Source organism: Macrotis lagotis, chromosome 1, assembly GCF_037893015.1.
Source record: "Macrotis lagotis isolate mMagLag1 chromosome 1, bilby.v1.9.chrom.fasta, whole genome shotgun sequence".
Lineage (NCBI taxonomy): Eukaryota > Metazoa > Chordata > Mammalia > Peramelemorphia > Peramelidae > Macrotis > Macrotis lagotis.
This window is the reverse complement of record NC_133658.1, coordinates 669441556-669464494: the sequence shown is the minus strand read 5'-3', so window position 1 is coordinate 669464494 and position 22939 is coordinate 669441556. Positions and strand designations below refer to the sequence as shown.

At 33.6% G+C, this 22939-nt stretch overlaps 1 long non-coding RNA gene across 1 annotated transcript; it reads right to left on the bottom strand.

Annotated features, from left to right (window-relative positions):
• Positions 1 to 9367: 9367 nt before the first annotated feature.
• Positions 9368 to 14973, bottom strand: LOC141507654 (uncharacterized). Its single transcript, XR_012474222.1, has 2 exons — positions 14651 to 14973; positions 9368 to 9438 (listed from the first exon to the last, which is right to left on the bottom strand). It is a non-coding gene; the product is annotated as an uncharacterized LOC141507654 (long non-coding RNA).
• Between the last annotated feature and the right edge of the window lie 7966 nt (positions 14974 to 22939).

Genomic DNA, 22939 nt, shown 5'->3' with positions numbered 1-22939 from the left:
ATGCCAGGATCCTTCCAAGAGAATCCCAAATGGGGTCACCAAAAATTAGATGGGACTGAGATGGCTGAACAGCAACAACTACCATCACCACAGATGCTGTATTTTGAGGAAAAATTTATTTTTTAGATTTTTTTTTGCAAGGCAAATGGGGTTAAGTGGCTTGCCCAAGGCCACACAGCTAGGTAATTATTAAGTGTCTGAGACCAGATTTGAACCCAGGTACTCCTGACTCCTGGGCCAGTGCTTTATCCACTGCACCACCTAGCTGCCCCTATTTTGAGGAAAATTATCAGGGAATTATCCGAATATGAGATATTATCTGAATATGAGCTATTATAATAAGATGTTCATTATCAGTTCTTTCTCTTAAGTTCTTATATGTGAATAGGTCTTATTCATAATTATGACTAAATTCTTCTTAACATTATTTTTTTTGTATTATATCATTTTTTATGTTTACTACTTGCCATGGATATACTTTAAAAAAAATTAAATATTTTATTTATTTGCTTTTCAAAACTACATACAATTTTTACCAATCATTTTTTGGCAAGGCTTTGAGTTTTATATTTTTTTCCTCCCTCCCTTCCCTCTCCCCTTCCCTTGATAGAAAAAAGTCTAATATAGGTTCTACATTTATAAATCTATGGATATACCTCTAAGTTTTGCTTTCAAGGAGGATTGATTTGTAATCATAGATTTGTGTTCAAGACCTAACTTTGCTATTCACTTTTTGTGAGAACCCTGGAAAGTCAGAAAAACTGTCTTAAGAATTTCAACTTCCTCAACTATAAAGGGAAGCATTTAGACTAATGTCTTCTAAGACCTTTCCAGATTTTAAATTTAAATTTATTATTCAAAAGAAAAGTGCTATCTCTTAGTTTGAGAAATTGATGACCCAATTATAGTTTTCATGGTTTTACAAATATCCATTATTTGCAAAGGAATGTGAGCTCTTTGAAGGCAGATATTCATTTGTTTTTGTTTTTGTATTCCCAATGGCCAACACATTGCTTGGCATATAGTAGCCACTTAATAAAATAATTGTTAATTTAAACAGTTAATTACTTACATTTTCAATCAACCTTTTGTCTTTCCAAACTCAAAACTCCTATTTGGCTACTCTCTATTCTCATAAAGCATCTCTAATTCAGTGAAACACAAGGTAGCATTTCTGGCAGACAATAATAGGAGTACACTTTCTTCTTTTTCCCAGGAAAAAGTCATCGAATTTTCCATTGTCATATCCAAAATCAATTAAAAGTAAAAAAAATAAAACCCAAATAATTTAATGAACCTGATATAGAATTATTATAAAATGCAGAATTTTCCCATTATTATGTAATCTATAAAGAAGAGAGAATGAAATTTCTACTCTCTTATCCTGTGACTTGGTTTTGTGAATTCAAGACTACAAATGGAAGTGAGTTGATGACTTGTCTATACATATATAAATATAAAATACAATATAATGGGGTATTAATTTATTCAATATTTATTTAGTCTCCTTTTTTTGTTCCTCATATGATCCCACTTTTGTTATATAATATTTGTCATTCATTCTCCTTTTTTTTTTTTTTTTTAGATTTTGCAAGGCAGTGGGGTTAAGTGGCTTGCCCAAGGCCACACAACTAGGTAATTATTAAGTGTCTGAGGCCAGATTTGAACTCAGGTACTCCTGACTCCAAGGCCAGTTCACTATGCACTGCACCACCTAGCCGCCCCTGTCATTCATTCTCAAAGAAGACCATGACATCAGAGAGATAATGCCATGGCAATCACGTGAATTGAATTTGAGTGAAGAGGTGCTGTGCTAAGTCACCAGCCTGACTTTCTCCTCCAGAGTCATATGGATTCAGTGGCCAGACATGAATGAGGACAAATGGAGAAGGCTCTGTGGTTCAGTGGATAGAGCAGTGGCTTTGGAGTCAGGAGGATGGGTAGTTTGAATCTGGTCTCAGATGACAAACTAGCTGTGTGATCCTGCCAAGTTACATTTGCATATTGTATATCTATCTACCTAAAATCATTTCTTATTATACAAAGGCATGTCTATTTTGTTTTGTAACCTTCTAAAAGTTAAGGGTTAATATTCTTAAATACTGTATGGAACAATAGATGAAACAAAGCAAATGGAAGAGGACAAGTATGACAAGAGTATGACAAGAGCAGGAATGAGAATGTGGTCAGTAATCTTGAAGAACAGGCAGTCAGTCAAAAAGGGTGAAATCAAAAGGGAGTAGTTACCTAAAAGAAGATAATAAGACAAGTACATAATGAAGGTCCCTCAGACTTTGGGGGATTGAGGAAACATGTAACAATGGAATGAGATTGGAATTGGGAGTAAGACAATCTAATTTCAGATGATCATAGATTTAGAGCATCAATGGATTTAAGAAGCCATTTAGTCCTGGCTAAGATGACAAAAAAGGAAAATGAAAATATTGTAGTGCTTGTAGGGAGGATTGGGATATTAATGCATTGTGGGTGGAGTTGTGAACTAATCCAATCATTCTGGAGAGCAATATGAAACTATAGCCAAAGAGCAATAAAACTATTTATACCCTTTGACCTAGCAATTCCAACACCAGGCCTATGTACAGAAGAAATCATAAAAAATGAGAAAAGTCCCACAAGTTTCAAAATATTCATAGCAGCATTTTTTCTAGTAGTAAAGATTCAGAAATTGAGGGGATGCCCATCAATTGGGGAAAGGCTATGGAGTACTAATGTTCTATAAGAAACCATGAATGATCAACTTCTAGAGAACCATGGAAAAAATTACAGGAACTGTTGTTGATCAAAGAGGGTAGAACCAAGAATATTGTACACATTAATAATACTGTGAATTGATCAACTTTGATGGATGTAGCTCCTCTCAACAATTCAGAGATCTAGGACAACCCTGGGAGATCTGCTATAGACAACACCATTCACATCCAGAGGAAGAAAAACAAAACAGAACCACAAAACCCCTGAATGAACACTATGTTCCCTTTTTAAAAAAAAAAACCTCATGTTTTTGCTTCCTATCTCATGGTTTTCTTTCTTTTCCCTTAGTCCTAATTCCTTATACAGAAAATGACTTATCTGTAAACGATGTTAAACACAAATGTATATGTACAATGTTCACTAGACTGGTCTCTGCTAAGGGGAAGTTGCAAATGGCATGTGGATGAATGTTGGTTTTTAGTTTCTCTATTTGTGAAATAATTTAGTTTGACTAAATGACCTTTTTTCCCCAATTGATACTTTATTTTATTTTACCAATATCAATAGATGGAGTAAACATTTCAGAAGAAGATACAGAATGATGAAATTAGCTTGAGAAATATAGAGTAAGTAGTATGCCCACCTTTCCTCCAAGTCCAGTATTAGCTTGAGAAGGAGAAATGCCTTAAGTAAGAAGAAATGAGAGGAGCAATAAATCTTGAAAATAGTGTCCAAGGATAGGATATCTTTTGGAGAGAAACATATTTCTAAGAACAAAACTAAAGAGAATACATATTTAATACAGAACTCAAAAGTAAAACTTCTAATGTCAGTTTCAGAGGCTGCTTCCTGGGTGGCTGAGGTATAAGATGGAGTGTTTGATGCATATGAGTGAACAACAGGGTCAATAAATATCTGGACAATCTAGTCGCTAATTGTTGTGGTCATTCAGTGTTTTCAGTCATGTCTGACTCTTTGTGACGTCATTTGGGGTTTTCTTTCAAACCTACTGGGTGAATTTGGTTTTTTTGTTAGGTAAAGAAACTGAGATAAACAGGGTTAAGTGACTTGCCCAGGATAACATAACTAGTAAGTGACTGAATTTTCCTGACTCCAGATCCAGTATACCTAGCTGCCCTCAAGCCTTTAGGGGAAGAACTAAATTCATACTCCACATTATTTCTGTAACTTCTACTAGAAGATATTTTGAACGAGAAAAACCAGGATACAAAATGGAAACTGCATTTATCCAGACTGGGGTTTCTGAAAGGGTAAGTTGGGGAAAACACAACACAGGGAGTGGGTGGTACAGGTGGATGGGAGATAGAAAATTATATAATATGAGGAAAGAAAGTAGACTGGTTTCATTGGGAGAGTTTGTGAAAGAATAAAATGTATTATCAATAGAAATATAAGTTGTAATCAGATTGCAAAACTTTAAAATTCGTATAATAGAATGATTATTTTACCCTAGAAGTAAGAAGGAGTCACTACATGAATAAATGAAAAAGTTAGACTAAAAGAAACTGGAAGTCTTCTGTTTACAGATAGCTCAATTCCAAGCACAGTTTACTTCTTGGAATACTCTTCTCTAAACTGAACTCTAACTCAAACTCATTCTAATTAATATTAAATATTAATATCACTGTCATAAGCACATAAAGTCTTCTGAAGATTGTTTTAATACTGAAGGTCTACCTTTTATTTCTGCAATAACTGAATTTCTTTCATATCTCTTTTATTGGGATCAGTCTTATTAAGAATGTACCTATTGCGCTCTTCCTCAAAATTTTTCTGAAACAATTTTATAATTTTCCTGTAGAATCTGGGCAACGTGTCAAAATATAAAAAATGAGAAAAGAAAAAAGGAAGTCTTATTTGATGACGTTTGAAGTGAACTTCATATGAAGAAGTCTAGCAATGCTTCTACCATGTTTTGAAACAGAATCCTTTACTTGGTTGTGGTATTCTTGGAATCAGTTGAGAAACTCAGAGTTGGAAAGAACTTCTTTGAGAATATTTTGTGCAATAAAATTATTTCAAAGAAAAGGAAAGTAAAACAATCTATAAGTTAGCAGTAGAATCAAAATTGTAACTCTCATTTTTATTCAGTTGGAATTTTTCAGCTTCCACCATATTCTTCTAAGATGTTCTTCCAGTAGTATAAGTTTGCCTGCTAATATAGTTCTTCTGTCTCTCACAGTTGAGAATGTACACTCATTCTTTGATGTGATAGAGAAGCTATTTATTATAGTATGAGGAAAGAAGATGATAGTAAATACAGTTTGGTAGATATTTGATATGAGTTCCCATGTTTTCTTGTTCATTCACTCAACAAGCACCAGTGCCAGTATGATATGTGGAATGAAATGTCAAATACAGGAGACAGTTATTGGAACAATTTGGTTGGAATATAGAAAATATTAAGAAAGCAATGAGCCCTGAATTAGAAAGATGGGTTGGATAGATTGTAACAGGTTTTCAAGTCAAACAGAAGAATTTGTATTTTTGTCTCACTTTTTCACATATATATGTATACACACACACACACACACACACACACACACACACATAGATAGATAGATAGATAGATAGATAGATAGATAGATAGATAGATAGATAGATAGATTTTAGTTGTTTTGTTTTTTTTGCAAGGCAATGGGGTTAAGTGGCTTGCCCAAGACCACATGGTTAGGTAATTATTAAGTGTCTGAGGTCGGACTGAACTCAGGTACTCCTGACTCCAGGGCCAGTGCTCTATCCAGTGCACCACCTAGACACCCCTTCACATCTATTTTTGATGTGACTCTCACCAATCACTTAATCTCTCAGGATATTATTAGGTATACATATATATACATATATATGTATATGTATATATATGTATATGTATATATAATATACCTTTAATTATTGAGGATTATGTTATATAAGTATATTATATAATATTATATGAGTATATACACATTGTGAGGAAATACTTGGACTTGTATTGTTAAACTGAAATAGAAATGGAGGCTTCATGGGACTCATTCTTTCAGAGCTCCTATATTTCTTTCTTATTCATCTGGTATTTACCCTAGTTCTACTATGGGCAACCAAAGAACTTCATAGCATTTGTATGGCTATGAGGTTTTGCCCTGGAGCTATTTTGTAGAGTACTTAATCTCTTATCAAGTGATATGAAGGGACTTTTGTTTTTGTTTTTGCAAGGCAATGGGGGTTAAATGACTTGCCCAAGATAACTTAGCTAGGCAATTATTAAGTGCCTGAGGCCTATTTTGAATTCAGATCCTCAGGATTCCAGGGCCTGTTCTGTATCTAATGCACCACCTAGTTGCCCCAAAGGGATTCTTTATTGTATTTTCCATGGGTGCAATATTTTACAGCAGTATTAAATTCTGTGGTTGGACTTTGTGTTATCCAATTCATGTATCATTTAAATTATTTGCTTCTCTGCATTTAGTTCACTGTTAAAACATCAGACTCTTTCAAATAGTCTCTCATTTGGATGCCATAACACTTAGGGTCCCCAAATCTCCTACATTTTCTTATGTGTCAGGTTCTCCCACTCTGTTTCAATCTAATGCTCTTCTAAATCTCCTTAAGGAGACAGAACACTTAGACTAAAAGGGAAAATAGGTAAACCAAACTTGGCTGTTAGTAAATCCCAGACAAGCTGGAATTGTTCTGAAGAGGACAAGCAAAATGGTGAGAGAATTACAGTATATTCCATATGATGATCAATGAGGAGTATTCTGACTAGAGAAGAAAAGACTCAGAGGGACCAAATAACTATTTTCATATTTTTAAGAAGTATCATCACATAGAGTACAATTTAGATTTGTGCTGTTTGCCTTTAAAAGGAAGGATAAGAAACAATAAATGAGATTGCAATGTGGCAAATATATCTTTTGGGGTAAGTACAAGTTTCCTAGCAATTAAAGTTATCCAAAAAGTGCAATTCTTATCTCAAAAAAAATAGTAATTTCCTTCTTATAGAGTTTATTGAAAAAAAAAAGATGGGTATGTTTTTGAGTAAATACTGGTTATGTATAAGTTGGACATGTCAGCTTCTTTAACCCCTTTCAATTGGAAAGTTCTGTAATTCAGGAGTTTCTATGAATTCTATTTATAGCATTTTTGTACTCATTCCACAATTTATTTGGAGTTCTAATTTAGTACCCACAAAAATATAACCCCAAGTTTTTCTCCTGTGCAACTTGTTCTGTCTACTTCATGCTTCACAGTAAGGTGTGAGGGCCTTCATTATATGGAAGTATCCTTTTAAAATACACAAATACATACACACACAAACAAACACACAAACACACAAACACACAAACATACACAGACAGAGACACATTCCTCCTCCTAGTTAGGAAACTAGTCATGGTCTCTTCCAATTCTACTTTGTCCCCTGCTTCCTCTTCTCATTTGTATTCCAGAATTCCAGGAAAATCTGATGTACTTCTCTGTTTCCTGTGATATCTTACATCAGAGAATATATGAAGAAATAACCATTTTAGGATATTCTTTTCAGAAACTGTGGATTTGGCAAAAACTACTGTCCATTCAGTGAAAGATACTACAACAACAAAAGGGAGGAACATAATATAATAGTGACAGAGAAGTAAGACATTGGCAATATTTTAGTGTAATCTTTTGGGTTGAAGGGAGAGAAGGGAAAGGAATATAATTAAGGACTTCCTTGTCTTTCAGTAGAGGTAACATTATATTACAGTATTACATTATTATTACAGTATTTCCCAAAGCTTTATCTTCCATGAGCTGAGTTTAGGGCTTAGTAAAAGTCAGAAATATATAGGACAGTGAAGAGGAGAGCAGTAGAGAAGATGAATAGAAACAAAGTGTGATGGCAATTAAGGAAGGATGATCAGAAAGAATACCACTCTCTTTTTCTCAAAGATATGGAGAGTAATGCAGAAATAGTTGGTTACATGGTTGTGCAGTTATAAGAATTTTGAAAGACTTTGCAAGCTTCCTATATACAAATATTGAAAACTACAGAATTCTATCATTTCTATATATGGATTTAGAGAGAAAAAAGTTTTGAAGATGTTGTTGAATAGTTTGTATTGAAAAGACAACTTTCTAGTACTAAAGTCTTTAAAGGGCAAAAGAGCGAAATTTGAATTAAAATACTACCACTGCAGTCAATAAACAATCTTAAGATTAGTCACCACCAAAATCAAGGTGAATTATCTTTGTTTCTACTTATCCAAACACAACTATATATGCACACATATGTACTAAAATATATGAATAGATGTGGTATAGTAAGTGGGGTAGATAGACACATTCAGGGAGAACTGGGTTTAAGTACTTTGCTGTACTTTAATCACAAAAATATTTCTTTAAAATATGCTGATAAAAAGAGCAAATAAATTTGAGTCAGGAGATCTGAATTCTAATTCTAACTTTGCCACTAAGTGACTATGTGACTTTCAGCACACAATTCAACTCCTTTAAGACTTAGTTTCCTAGTATGTTAAGCAATAAGTAAATAATCTCTGTGACTGGAAAGGGTTACAGACTAGACATGTGGTAAGAATGAAAGATAACAAACGGAAAGTTAAGTATAGCATAAGTAACCACAAAAAATGAAAAATTTTAAGATTCAGAAAATCCTACCATGACTTGAGCAGATTGTGAATGAATAGAAGAGAACATCTAGAATGGTTTAGCCAAAATACTAAAATATCAGTATTTTTTATATTTGTATAATAAATTGTCTATAGAGTACAAAATAACCAAAATTTATTTTATCTTTGCCCTCAAACCCATCCCTCACCCAAACTTTCTTGTTACCAGCAAGTGTACTACTATTCTTCAAACTTAATATCATTCTTGATTCTTACTCATTTTCTCCAAATATAAAGTTCTTTTAAAAATCTTCTTAATTTGGGGCAGCTAGGTGGTGTAGTGAATAGAGCACTAGCCCTGGAGTCAGGGGGACCTGAATGCAAATCAAAGGGCCTCTGACACTTAATAATTACCTAGCTATGTGACCTTGGGTAAGTCACTTAACCTCATTGCCTTGCAAAAAAACCCAAAAAAAATCTTATTAATTCTATCTCCACAATACCCTTTTCCACTAACAAATTCACAACCTTAGTTAACATCCTTTCTACTAGAGTACTATAATAATTTATTCCCTAGTTACCCTACTTCAAATTATTCTACTTTATGTTCAAACACAAGCACAAAAGAAAGTTTCCTCAAATCTAATCTATAAACTACAGTGACGTTTTATTACTTCTTGAACCAAATATCTAAACATGTCCTTTTGCTACTTCTTTGGTCCTTTTGAACATCCCTCTCCTCCAAACACTGTAATCTAGCCATATTATCCTAATGTTCCACTGTACATATGATGATCTATTCCCTGGCAGCCTTGCATCATCTATAGACTTAGAATGCTGTCCTTTTCCCCCTTTTGCTTTGTGGAATGTCTGACTCCCTGTGAGACTCAGATCAAGTCTCACTTTCTACATACTTTCTTAATTCCCCACAACCTAGTAGCTAGTATCTTGTCTCCCCATATTACTATATTACTATAAAGGAGAAAAGTCTTTTTTTAGAATGCCTACTATATTGACAGGAATTCAGCTAATCACTTTACAAATATTACCTCAAGGTCTTGTGAGCATCATGATGGCAGACTAGAAATTTTCTCTATTGCAGATGAACTCTCAGACCTTTCTGAAACAAAAATTATGGATCAAAGATATAACAACTTTGATTGTTTCCATAATCTAGGATCCCTAGAACCCAAAAGAAAAATTTTAAAACCCCACTCAACCCAACTTGTTGATTCTGAACCTACTTAGCAGCCCTTTTCTGTCTTCCATACTATCAGGTGCTAGACTGGTATACAAGGACAAGATACAGAATTACATGAACACACACCTTTCCCCCCTTTTGCTTTGTGGAATGTCTGACTTCCTGTGAGACTCAGATCAAGTTTCAATTTTCCCCTCCTATTTTCTAGTGCTATGGAACTACTTGCTACAGACTGTGGAATTTTGCTTAGGTCAGCATGGCCATACCCATTCAGAAGCAAAGGCAGCTGAATCTGAAAGGTTTAGGCACCAACCAAGCAAAGGTCTGAATTGCATCTACCCCTGAGCTTCCAGAGAACTAGGGAAAGCAGACTCTGAACTTACATTGGATGAGCCCTGGAGGCACTGAAACTTGAAAAGTCTGCATATCTTATAAAGTGGGGTAGTGGGATGATCCCTGGAGTAGAAGAAAAGCTTAGACACAGAGAGATTTCAAAGCAAATGTAGGGAAAAAATTATAGATCAGTAGTGGACTGCATAACAAGGAACATGGCGATGGGACTGTGCCTACCATGGGTTGTTGTTGCTGCTGTTCCTTGTCCTTCATTCTTGAAGATCATTACACCGTGGAGGTGATACCATGACAAGCACATGAATTGAATTTGAGTGAGGGGGATGTTGTGCTAAGTCATCAGCCTCACCTTCTCCTCCAGAGCCACCCAGGATTAGAGGCTAGATATGGATCAGGTTAACTAGAGTTGGCTCTGGCTGTGACTCAGTCCCCCTTAAGTGACTTGCTCAAGGTCAAGCAGCTAGGAAGTGTCTCAGGCCAGATTTGAATTTAAGACCTCCTGAGTTCACAGTCAGTTCTCTATTCATTGTGCCATTTAGCTGCCCTGGGACAATTTCTTCAGTACCTGAAATAACTGGCACTGTATTGGAAATGTGGCACAATGGAAAAAGAATCCATTTAAGCAATGTGCCTAGAAGGGAGACCCTAGAAGGGAGACCCATGATAGCTTCTGTAAACCTTAAAAATCATGAGATAAAATAAAAGGAGAGACTACATGAGACATGAAATTTTGTTCTCTGGGATGTACTACAAATCTATCTATGGAAGTCATCTGTCAAAGATAATGCCTAAAGATGGTGGAATCCATTTATAAAGATGACAACCCTGTGCAGAGGGAAATTGGGATATTAATACAACAGCAAGGGGCAGGGGAAGGATTGGAAATATATTTATTGACAAGAATAGTCAAAATCTTAAACCTCCCAGGAGGCCATTCTAATAAGTTGTACAAATTTTCATCAAAGAGCATCATCCTTATACAATACTATCTTGTCTAAGGAAGGAGGCATTCTTTCATGAGTTAAAGTATAAGAAGAGCAGGACAAGTACTCCTTTTACCAAGTCTAAAGAAGGACACTTTCCATTCCTCACAAAGAGCTAAGAAAATCAACCTTTGACCAGGAATATAATTTCGATACTTTATATGCATATATTATATGAAAAATTTTAAAAAAGAGATGCCAGATGATTAAAGGGGTCATGAAAAGAGTATGAGGGTCTAGACTAAACAGAAAGCTAATGAAAAGAGAGAAATCCCTTTTGTAAAGGCATACAAAAAATGAAATGTATGTGATATACTATTAGCCACAACTCAATAGATAAATGATCAGGGGTTATGAAATTCCTCCCAAAACAATAAAATACTCACAAAACATATAAAAATTATCCAAATAAAAGGAAAATGTTAATTAAACCAATCCTAAGGTTTTACCTCATACCTCATAAATTGGCAAATGTGTTATAAAATATCAAGTGGACATTGGAGGGATTTTGAAATCATATATACAATAATACATTGGGAGAATTATTAAAGGATACACAATTTTGCAAATGAAATTAGAATTATGTAAATAAAGTGATTAAAAAGTCCATACCCTTTGAACCAGATATTCTTTAAGAAGTAGCTGATAAGAAAAAAAAGGTTCTCATCTACTCAAAAATATTTATAGCAGCACTTTTTCATATATCTAAAAATTGGAAAGAGTCCATCAATTAGAGTTTGACTAAATAAATTTTGACCCACAAATGTAATAGAATATCTTTGTGCTATAAGAAATTATATTTGCATTGAATAAATAGCAGCATGGAAAGAACTAAAGCAGAATGAAATAATCAAAATCTTGAAAATAACATACACAATGCAACTACAATGTAAACGAACAGAACAGTGACACTAAACATTAAATATAGTGTGTTACATTATATATCAGATGTAACATAAAAGAAGAGTTCTGAAGGATTTTACACATTGTGCATGTTTTGGTACCTTTTTTCAATGTATGGAGCAGTTGTGTTGAATTTTTATTTTCTAAAAAAAAACTGCTTGCCACATGGGATGGCTCTCAGGGAGGGAGGGGTAGTGGGAGGGATACTATGGTAATTATAAGAAAAAGAAGACTTTTTTTTAAAATGTTAAAAAATATCTCATTTGATCCTCCAAATCTTGGGAAATAGGTGCTTTTATTGTCCCCTTTTTACAACTGAGGAAACTAAGATAAAGGTTAAGTTTTTTGCCCAGGATAACACAGCTAATGAATCTGTAAGGTCAGATTTTAATTCTGGAATTTCAGGTTGTGTACATTATCTATTGTACCATCTAAATGTCCTATATATAAACATTCTGGTCTATTTCTCTTTCTCTCTCTTTCTTCTTTCTTTCTTTCTTTCTTTCTTTCTTTCTTTCTTTCTTTCTTTCTTTCTCCTTCCTTCCTTCCTTCCTTCCTTCCTTCCTTCCTTCCTTCCTTCCTTCCTTCCTTCCTTCCTTCCTTCCTTCCTTCCTTCCTTCCTTCCGTGTAATAGAAATCTATGTGTATATATATATATATATATATATATATATATATATATATATATATATATATATAATAGGGAACATAATAAGTGCTTAATAAATTGTTGATTAGTTGCTTGATATATCATTTTAAACTGTGCAGAATGCTTTTGTCACAAAAATTTTGTGAAGAAAAATGTGCATGTATTAGAAAAGTTAAGTGGTACCCTCATGTCACACACATGGCTAGAAAGCATTGAAAATGGTATTGGAAGATAAGGATTTTGCCTGATTCCAGTCCTAGAATTTGTAACTTCAGTCTCTGAATTCTAGTAGAATAAGATCTACATACAAATTTTTCATGCAATATATTTTTATCAAAAAGAGATTTCCAATTAAATTACTTAATGAGATAGTAAGTTAAAGGTTTACTCTTTTAATCAACAATAGATGTCACAATACAGCTAATTGGATATTGAATATTCAAAGTCAGACTTGGTACACATTTTTGAGAAAGGAAATAATTCTAGGTTCATTTTCTCTCTTAGTTAATTTGATATTCTGATTTATCCCTAATATTTTGATATTTATTATATACAACATAATAGAGTGATGCATTAAAAAAATAACAGTACTTAATACCAAGACAATGTCAAATACTTATCCATTATAAGAACGAAATGTTTCTGGTTTCTGTTTGCATCCATAGAATGAACTCTGTCAACATTCAAGTAGTCTTACATAATAGACCCTGAAAGATAATCTTTTTCTCTATTTTTTTCCATTTTTCTTCAATTATTTTGAATTTTTATTGTAAACTTGAGTAAGATATAATTGTGCAATGAAATAGATACTTATTTCATTGTTGCATTTGAAGGATTTGTAGAAATATTGTAAAAAAGACGTTTAGAAGTTGAAAACTTCTGTATGATTTTCAAAGGTGTACTGGTCCTTGAATTCCCCTATGACATACATACAGTGTACTTCTTATAGAAATGACTATCTGGTTTGTTTACTTCCTTCCTTGGTTCTCCCTTTAGACTCTCAGGAAGAAAGGCTTAGGTTCATATCATACTCTATTATCCAAAGTCATTTTGTGACTAATTTCCAGAGCACTGAGTCATATTGAGTCTGTTGCTTATCATTTCTCTATTCTTCTTTTTTCCCACACTATACTGGTTCTGTGACTTTGTTTTGTGCTTTTTATCCCCTCCTAAATTTTTAACTAGAATAAACTGTCCTCAAAAACAGAAAGCTGTTTGTTTCAGTTATGAGATCTGGATTTTTTTTTTTACAATATATAATATTATATGAATCTATGCTGAGCTATCTAGCTCTAAAAACTCAGAATGGTTTCATATGCTATCACATCAAAGCAAAGGACTGATGTAAATTATAAATGATGTCTTTAAAAAATCTATATCTGTGATTTTTTTTTTTCATTGTGATGTTGAATAAGCCCTCAGAGGATATGGATCTCGATATTTGCTGCCTAAGTAAGAAGTTTCTTAGGGCACTGATTAAGTGATATGTCCACTTGTATGTGTTAAAGGAAGGACTGGAACCCAGGTCTTTTGTGATTATCCATTTCAATTGTGCCACTTAACTCTCTTTTGATCTGTTTTAAGACTACAAAGTTAAGGACTAGACCATCCTTATCACTGGTTAATGATCATAATAAAGATATTTGGGTCTCTTGAAAAAATTAACAAGTATCCCTAGAGGTTTTAGTTCACAAACTATTCATTTTGAACATTATACTTAATTTTGAAATAATACTAAATTCAACAAGTTGAAAAGGTTTCCCATTAGCACTTTCATCCACCCAGAAGACTCCATCAACTAAAAAATAATATTTTTCCTTCCAAAGTACTGGCTGGCATTATTTAAGGGAAATACTGTTCTCCTGAAGAAACAATTATACAACATGAAAAAATTAATAAATCACAATTCCTGAACTTTTTTATTGCTGTTATTTTTGAACATTTTATCAGGCAACCATTTCTCCATGTTTAAAAGAACAGAAAAGATTCAGAGTAAGAGCACAATCTCAACTTCTTTAAGAATAGAAGCCTCAATTTTCAAGGGCTAAGAGTTAGACTTTATATTTATTTGAATGACTGCTTATTTTGAATAAAGGAGGAATCAGTTTTCATCCCTGAGAATACAAGTCCCTCTTCCTCTCCCTATCTCTGTCTCAGTCTCTCTCCCCACCCCCTGCCTTGAAAAACAAAACAAAACGACCCCTGAATTTCTCATAAAAAGGAAAAAATATTACCAAGTACTCACCAGCAAAGTTTCTGCAGAAAGTTCTTGGAAAGGATTTTTTCAAAACAGAGTTGAGTTTAGTTTAACCCTCCAGGCATAAAAAGAAGATTTATCTCTTACTTTTTTCTTTCCTTTTCACCAAGTCAGTGAGCTAGAGGACTAGAAAATCGTGAAAGAAATGCAATTTGATCTTGTGATCTGGGTGAAAGGGAGAGGTAAGAACTTTAGATTCTACAGTCAGAGGTTGCTTCCGTCTATTGGAGCACAGAAGTGTTGCTCAGTTTGTTTCAGTGATCACCAACTTTGGGGAATAGCAGAGCTTCCTGTTTAGCTCATTCTAACCCAGCCTGCAGTTTAGGCTAATTTGTTTTGCCAAACCCTCAAAAGACGCCTTTCTAGCATGGAGGAAATGGGACAGGAAAACAGTTTCTATTCAGATTTCATTCTGTACCATTTTTAAATGAGGGCTTCTTAACATTCTTTTTTGTTTGTTTGTTTGTTTGCTTTGTTTTGTTTTTGGTGTGTATGTAATAACCTGAGATGGGGAGAGGACAATAATTTTTTTCTCAGTTTCTCATATAAGAAAAATAGTCTCATATAAGAAGAATAGTAGCTCACACTGATAAATCACTGGAAATTAGCAAAGTATTTTACTTATAGTGTTATATTTTATCTTACTGTAATCTTCTGAGAAAAAAATGTTTTTATGATGTCCATTTTATTGTGGAAACTGACTCTCATGTTGTAACATCACAATAATACAGTTAATAAATATCTGATATACATTATAATTGCATTGTTTCTTGAGAAAGTTTATTCATATAAATATTTTATTTGTTTTCCAATTATATACAATAGTAGTTTCCTCCTATCATTTTTTTTGGTAAAGTTTTGAATTTTACACATTTTTCCCTACCCTCCCTTCCCTCCCAACAGAAGGCACTCTAATAATCTTTACATTATTCCCATGCTATACACTGATCAAAATTGAATGTATTGAGAAATAAACCATATCCTTGAGGAAAAAATAAAATAATCTAAGAAAGTTTTTAAAGATTATTTTCCCCAAACCTCTTTTATTCAGCTTTTTAAAAGTACTCACACATTTGATAAAGTCATAGATTTAGAGTTAGAAGGAATATAAGAGAGCCACCCCACATATAATTTAATAGATTAAGGAACTGAGGACCGGAAGCCATGTGTCTCTCCGTAGGGTGTGCTGAAGTTATCACTAACCAATTTGTGAGAACTCATTATTAAATATTCAGATTTTCAGTGTAATCATTTATACCTTAGAAATCTGCAAATTCCCACAACAGGATTGTCTAGACTTAAGAAAGTGAAAATAATACAGAATAAATTTACTAGCATGTCATATACTACATCCCTCCCCACTCCCCTCTCCCCAGAGCCAGATGTTAAAGCTCTTACCGACACTCTCAGTTTTGTTCTATGAATATTCCTCAAACTCAGTAGGAATGCCAGAGAAGGTTTAAGTAGTTCTTAAATTGATGGTAAAGAAATGCATACTAAGTGCATTTTATATAGCCCTTTAAAATTTTCAAAGTGCTTTACATCCATTATCTCTTTGGAGCTTCACAAACATTCTGGAATCCCCCAAGTTATTATGTTTGTCCTTTATTTTTTTTTATTTTATTTTTTTCTTTTGCAAGGCAGTGGGGTTAAGTGGCTTGCCCAAGACCTCACAGCTAAGTAATTATTAAGTATCTGAGGCTGGATTTGAACTCAGGTACTCCTGACTCCATGCCCAGTGCTCTATCCACTATGCCACCTAGCTGCCTCTTTGTCCTTTATTCTTGAAGAAAACCATGACATCAGGAAGATATCATCATGAACAGCATATGAATTAGGTTTGAGTGAGGGGGTGCTATGCCTCACTTTCTCCTCCAGAGCCATCTGGGTCCAATGACCAAAAATGAATCAAGATGACTGGAGATGGCCCTGGATGTGAGGCTATCAGTATTAAGTGACTTGCCCAGGGTCACATAGCTAATAAGTGTCAAGTGTCTGAGGCTATATTTGAATGTCCATTTTCCTGACTCCAAGGCCAGAACTCTATTCACTGCATCACCTGGCTGCCCACAAGTTAGTATGTAAACTCTTTGTGAGTAGGAATTATTTTATCTATCTCTGGCATCTAATACAGTGTCTAGCACCCATTTGGATCAATAAATAATCAAACCTAGAACATTTGACTATAAATCCAGTGTCCTTTCCACTGCCTCACATATCTTTTGCTATACTATCAGTGAGGAAAATCAGTTGTTTTAAATAATAACTTAAACCATCTTCTCTCTTCACCCTCTTAAATTTCCATCGTATCCATTACTTTACTATTTCATGGTCCCAAGACTGGAAAAGACAATCTTGTCCATCTGAGGTGAAGTATTGGAATCCTCTTTGACTGCTGCCACTAGAAATTTAAGAAGGTAGCAGGTATACGGAAAGATGAGTCTTGTTTTCAGGGAGGACACTTGCCTCTGAAGTGAGGGTTTGCTTAGCCCTTTACAGGGTTGCTCATGCGCCTTTGGTGCCTACCTGCCACCCAGCTCCAAGAAGATGGAGCATGCCCAGTGGTCCACCCTGATAAAATCCTCTCAATAGATGTACTTACACCAGGCTGAAGAAACTGACAGGTCTCAAAGCTATCAATGTCTTAGGGAACTTTTACCCCAAGCTTGTGAAGACTTCCCTTGTTGAATGGCCGGATGTGAATATTGTGTTCCAATGTCCATGAAGGCAGTTGAAGCAGGTGCTGTGGACCACTTAGAGTATGGTCAAGACATCAAAGAAGCCAAGGTCATTCACTGAATCCAGAGCCATCCTGACTTTTTGACTCCAATGACTCTGGAAGAGAGAATGAGACTAACAACCATGTGAAACTCTGCCTTGCTTAAATCCAATTCATATATAAGTCAAGATATCACTCCATGATGACCTTGGTACTCTTCTGATAACAAGGATTCATAGATGTGCCTATAGATATAGATATTTGAAAAACATTATACATGTATACATATGTGTGAAATATATGTATTTATACACATGTTTTAAAGTTAATTCTACATTATTAATATTTTAGATCTAGATAATCAACAAAATATATCTTGTCCTGACTTTTAGTGATTGCTGATTCCTGAGATATAAATATTCAAACTGAAAATTGAACAACTGACTTTGGTAAGAGGCACATGCAACAAACTTCTTGCTGAAACCCATGACATCACTTTTCTATTTTAAAAAAGCCTAAGATATTATAAATATATATATATTTCATATTATATATATGCTAATTATAATCCAAGTGCTGAGAGAACTTAATGATAACAATTGTAAAAATTTTATCAGTAATATTAGAAAAGTTGCAGAAAACAGTGAACCAGAGTGATGCTTTAATTTTGAAAATGAGATAAGAAGGAAGATACATCCCAGAAAAAAAATAGATTAGTATATTTGTTATCACTCTTGATAAAATTAAACAATGAACATGTGAAAATTAAGAGTCATGGTTCTAGTACTGAAAGGAACTCCAGGTCAACTTCTTCATTTTATAATTTAGGGAATTGAGACTTTGGAACTTTTGATTTGCCCTAAATTTGACTCTCCAAATCCATTTTTCTTTCCAGTATTTAAGAGATGAAAACAGAATCAAAGTAGATTCCTAAGTGATTGCATATCTAGTCTCATTTCTATTACTAATAATATTGCTAAATTGAAAAATAGTTTACTCATCCAAAAACATTTTATTATATCCCTCCTATATAAAAATTGCCATATTAAAAATAGAGGTATCTTAGAATATCAACAAGAGATTTGAAAAAAGTCTCATTTAAACCTTGTGGACAAGGCAGGGAAATGTGGATAGATATTTGTATAGCTAGATATAGCTAGATAGCATGATAGCAAAATGAACAACTGCAATGAAAGGATATTGACTAATGGGTCAATTTAGGTCTAAATGATGAAATTGTCTATGCATATTCTACAGGGTACTGTCCTTGGCCCTAAATTTCTAAGTTTTGTTTTTAACAATTTGAATGGTAAAGTGGAAAGAGCATTGGAATCAAAGTCAAAGGACTTAAGTTCCTACCCCGGTTTGTCTATTCACTTACCTCTCTAATCTCTTTGAATTTTAATCCTTCATCTATAAAATGAGGAGATTGGACTATATACTATTTTTGTTTGTTTGTTTGTTTTAGGTTTTTGCAAGGCAGTGGGGTTAAGTGGCTTGCCCAAGGCCACACAGCTAGGTAATTATTAAGTGTCTGGGCCACATTTGAACTCAGGTACTCCTGTCTCCAGGGCCCATGCTCTATCCACTGTGCCACCTAGCTGCCCCTATATACTATTTTCTAACATTCCTTCCAGGTTTAAGTTTGTGATCTTATGATAACATAAAAGATATTTTCATGCAATGTGCATTTAATACAAAGACTGAAGAAATAGATTATACATGGGATGACAGAACCAAGATTTTTAAAAGCTTTAGCAGTATAATATTATGAAACTAAATGAATGGCTGGGATGAAATTGAACAGTAAAGTCTCTTGATTTGCTGATATTTAAGTGTGCTGAGAAATATAAACTAAGAAATGAAGATATTCAAAGACAAACTAAGAAAAAAAGATAGAAGAGAGAATAATATAAAGTACACTCATCTTCGGGCCAGACTCATAAGTAAACAAGTAAACTTGCCATTTACTAAATGAATGAACATCACTTTTCCTGTCTCCCAACTCTGTTTTTTCTTTCTACTTCATAGTCCCTTTTGAACCCTACAGAAGCCTTCACAGAATGATCTTATTCAAAGCATAAAATATATGATTTTTAAGCAAATCAATTATAGTAGAATAGTTTTCCCTTCCACACTGTAATTTTTCCCATCGTGGCAGTAATTAAATGGTAATTTTGGGGGGAGTTTTGCAGAAGTAGCAGATAACCCATGAAGGCAAGCAAATGAGACAGAAAAAAAATTTAGAAACTGATAAATTCTTAATAGTTGTATATATATATATATATATATATATATATGTATATATTATTGCAAACATCACATAAAAGAAAAAAGAAAAATGCAGACTGAATCAAAAAATTTTATGCAAATTTTCAAGATCATGCAGGCAATATGTCCCTAACCCTGGGGTGAAGAAGGAACAACTTTACTGTGTTCATATTTTTTAAAAGTTCACAGCTCTTAGATTAAGAACGCCTCTCATGGAGAGATTCACTAAAAGTGTTGTCTCTGCAGATCAGAATATGTACACTTTTTTTCTCAGGGATAGAATCTCCTCTTATCCCTTTCTGTGTTTTTCAAGTCAACTGAGGTAAGCCAAATTTTCCCAGGGACAAATCCCCCAACACTATTTCTTATCTTGCTGTTTTATGGCTAAGAAAAAAAAAACTTTTTCTTTCATCCTGGAGCTTGTGGCTACTATTATTGGATCTCCTTTTACTTTTCTACTATCAGCTAAAGAAAACAAGCCCATTGTATATTCTCTCCTCCATTCCAATTTCCCTTTATGTATGCATGTATGGGAGAAGATAAGGGGAGAGAAAGGAGAATATAAGGAGCATCCTTTATGGAAGTTTGCTTTTTTGTTTGTTTTGTTTTTAAGGCTTAGATTCCTTTTCTTTCCTTGAATGAAGGTAAATGGACTTGTTCCAATGCTAATATAGAAGTTTTACTGTGCTTTATTTTATCTCTCTTCCTCTCTTGGTTTTTGCTAGGCAATGGGGGTTTAGTGCACAACTAATTATTAAGTGACTGTGGTCAAATATGAACTCAGGTCTTCTTGAATCTAGGGCCTGTGCTCTATCCAATGTATCACCTAGTTGTCCCTCTACTTCATTTTTTCTGATCTGAGATCATTAACTCTTCTTTATGCAGCTTGATTCTTCTCTACTCTTTTCCCTTCCAATGAATATCGTCATATTAATGCCAAATTTAATGCAGACAAGAATCAACTTTAGTTGAACTATAACTCAGTATTCCTGAGCTAATACAGCCTCAGGTGAGCTCATAGGTCTATGCAACCGCTCATGAGCATCAATGTTTTAAAACAAAATTAAGCAATAAAGAAAATAAAATCCATCTCAGATTATATATGTATGTGGGTTATAAATATGTGTGCATTTTTATGAGAAATACATTTATAAATGTGTGTATATGTGTGTATCCTTAGTTAAGCAATTAGAGAAGACTCAGGAATTCTGCAATCACAAGTGAACTTATACTTGTTCTAAAAGACTAACCCTAAAATAAAACTACTATATTTTCAGAATGTCATTAAAAGGAAAAAATAAAAGACTAACCTTCAAAACATTCTTTTTCTTGGGGCAGCTAGGTGGCATAGTGGATAAAGCACTGGCCCTGGAGTCAGGAGTACCTGGGTTCAAATCCTGTCTCAGACACTTAATAATTACCTAGCTGTGTGGCCTTGGGCAAGCCACTTAACCCCGTTTGCCTTGCAAAAACCTAAAAATACAAAACAAAACAAAAAAAACCCTTTCTCTTTCTGATGGCTATAATATACAATATGTTAATTTTATGGACAATACTATTTTCTTAATTATTCAATGTATTTTTATTTTCATGAAATCAATTTTTTAAAAGTGAATTAATAGATAGTTGATAAATGTGAAACAATAAAGACTCTGAAAGTCTGAAAGCTGAGAAATCCTAGTCCTGATTTTGTCCTTAATGCTAAGAAAATATTTGATGAGCCATTAGCCTCTTTTAGCCAAAATATTCTGTGGAAAAGGGAAATAAACCAAAAAACCCTATTTACGATGATTATGCAATTAGTAACAGTATTTGACTATTTAATTTTAACATATGATAAATAATGGAACGTTATTTTTTTGAGATTTCAACTTGCCATTTGGAAACAGTTTTAATTGTTTGGGTAGATATGATGAACTTCTAGAATCATAAATTCTATGAAAGCTCATTCTATAGTTTCTTAGAAACTTTACTATTACTTATAGGATATAGTTTATTGAATAAAATAACTTGCTTATGTGTCTCTATTCAATAAGAGCATTTTAAGGTAATATTATATTCTTTTTATGCTTTTTTACAGTATTTCTTTTTTACCAATTAAACATTGGGAAGATTTTTAGCATTCATTTTTAGTTAAACATATTTATTAAAGCTAGCATAGCCGTTTTAGACGAATCACAATTGTTACTGGTACAATATGATTATATTTTCTAATATATATATATATATATAATTCAGGTAACATTGAGGTTCCTTAATTATTTCAATATATATCTGTTTTTAAAAACATAAATAGGATTGGCAATCTGGTATGGTGGGCCTATAGACTGGGTGTCTTTGGCAGTCTCTCTATCCTCCTGGGTCTAATTTTTTCATATGTAAAATAAGGGCATTGGATCAATTGATCTATGACTTGGACATAACTTTTTTTATTATTATTATAGACACTTGCTATTTTTTCTTTACTTTTCTAATATATTGTTAATCTACCACTCTTTCTTAGTCAGTACTAGACAGTTTTGTGACTGCCACTTTATAATATAGCTTCAGATCTAGTACAGCTAGATCACTTTCCTTTTCCTTTTTTTCATTAATTATCTTGATAATCTTGACTTTTTTTACTCCAGATGAATTTTATAACTAATTTTTCTAGCTCTGTAAAATAGTTTTTGTTAGTTTGATTGATGTGGCCCTGAATAAATAATTTAATTTAGGTAGAATTGTCATTTTTATTCCATTAGTTCAGTCAATTCATGAGCAACTGACATTTTTTCCAGTTGTTTGGATCTGACTTTATTTGTATGAAAAGTGTTTTGTAATCACCCCCTTCCTTCTGCAGCCAGTCTACTTTTTCTTTGAATCCCATAATTATTTTTATGTCTTTCCCTCAATTCATCTTATGCTTGTATCCCTGTGTATGTATATTCCTTCCCTCTCTGAGCAAGACAGAATGGAAGCAGCTCAAAGAAAATGTGAAATATGTAAATTTAGAATAATGACTCCCAGGTATTTACTTGGACTATTTGTGCCCTATCTGTGATAGAGCATTCTGAGCTCCTATTGGTCTGATCAGTCATAGCCAGTCACACTGTAACTCATCTCTAGCATAGTGATAATATCTTCTTTGATAATGAAACACAAGAACCTACCATATTCTTTGTAGCTATTCTATTAGTGATATAATTTTTAAGAATTATAAATATTTTCTTCCCATGTAGGAATGTACACAGTTTATCTCTGTTGAACACCTAATGGTTTTTTTTTAAACCTATTTCTGCTTCTCTTGG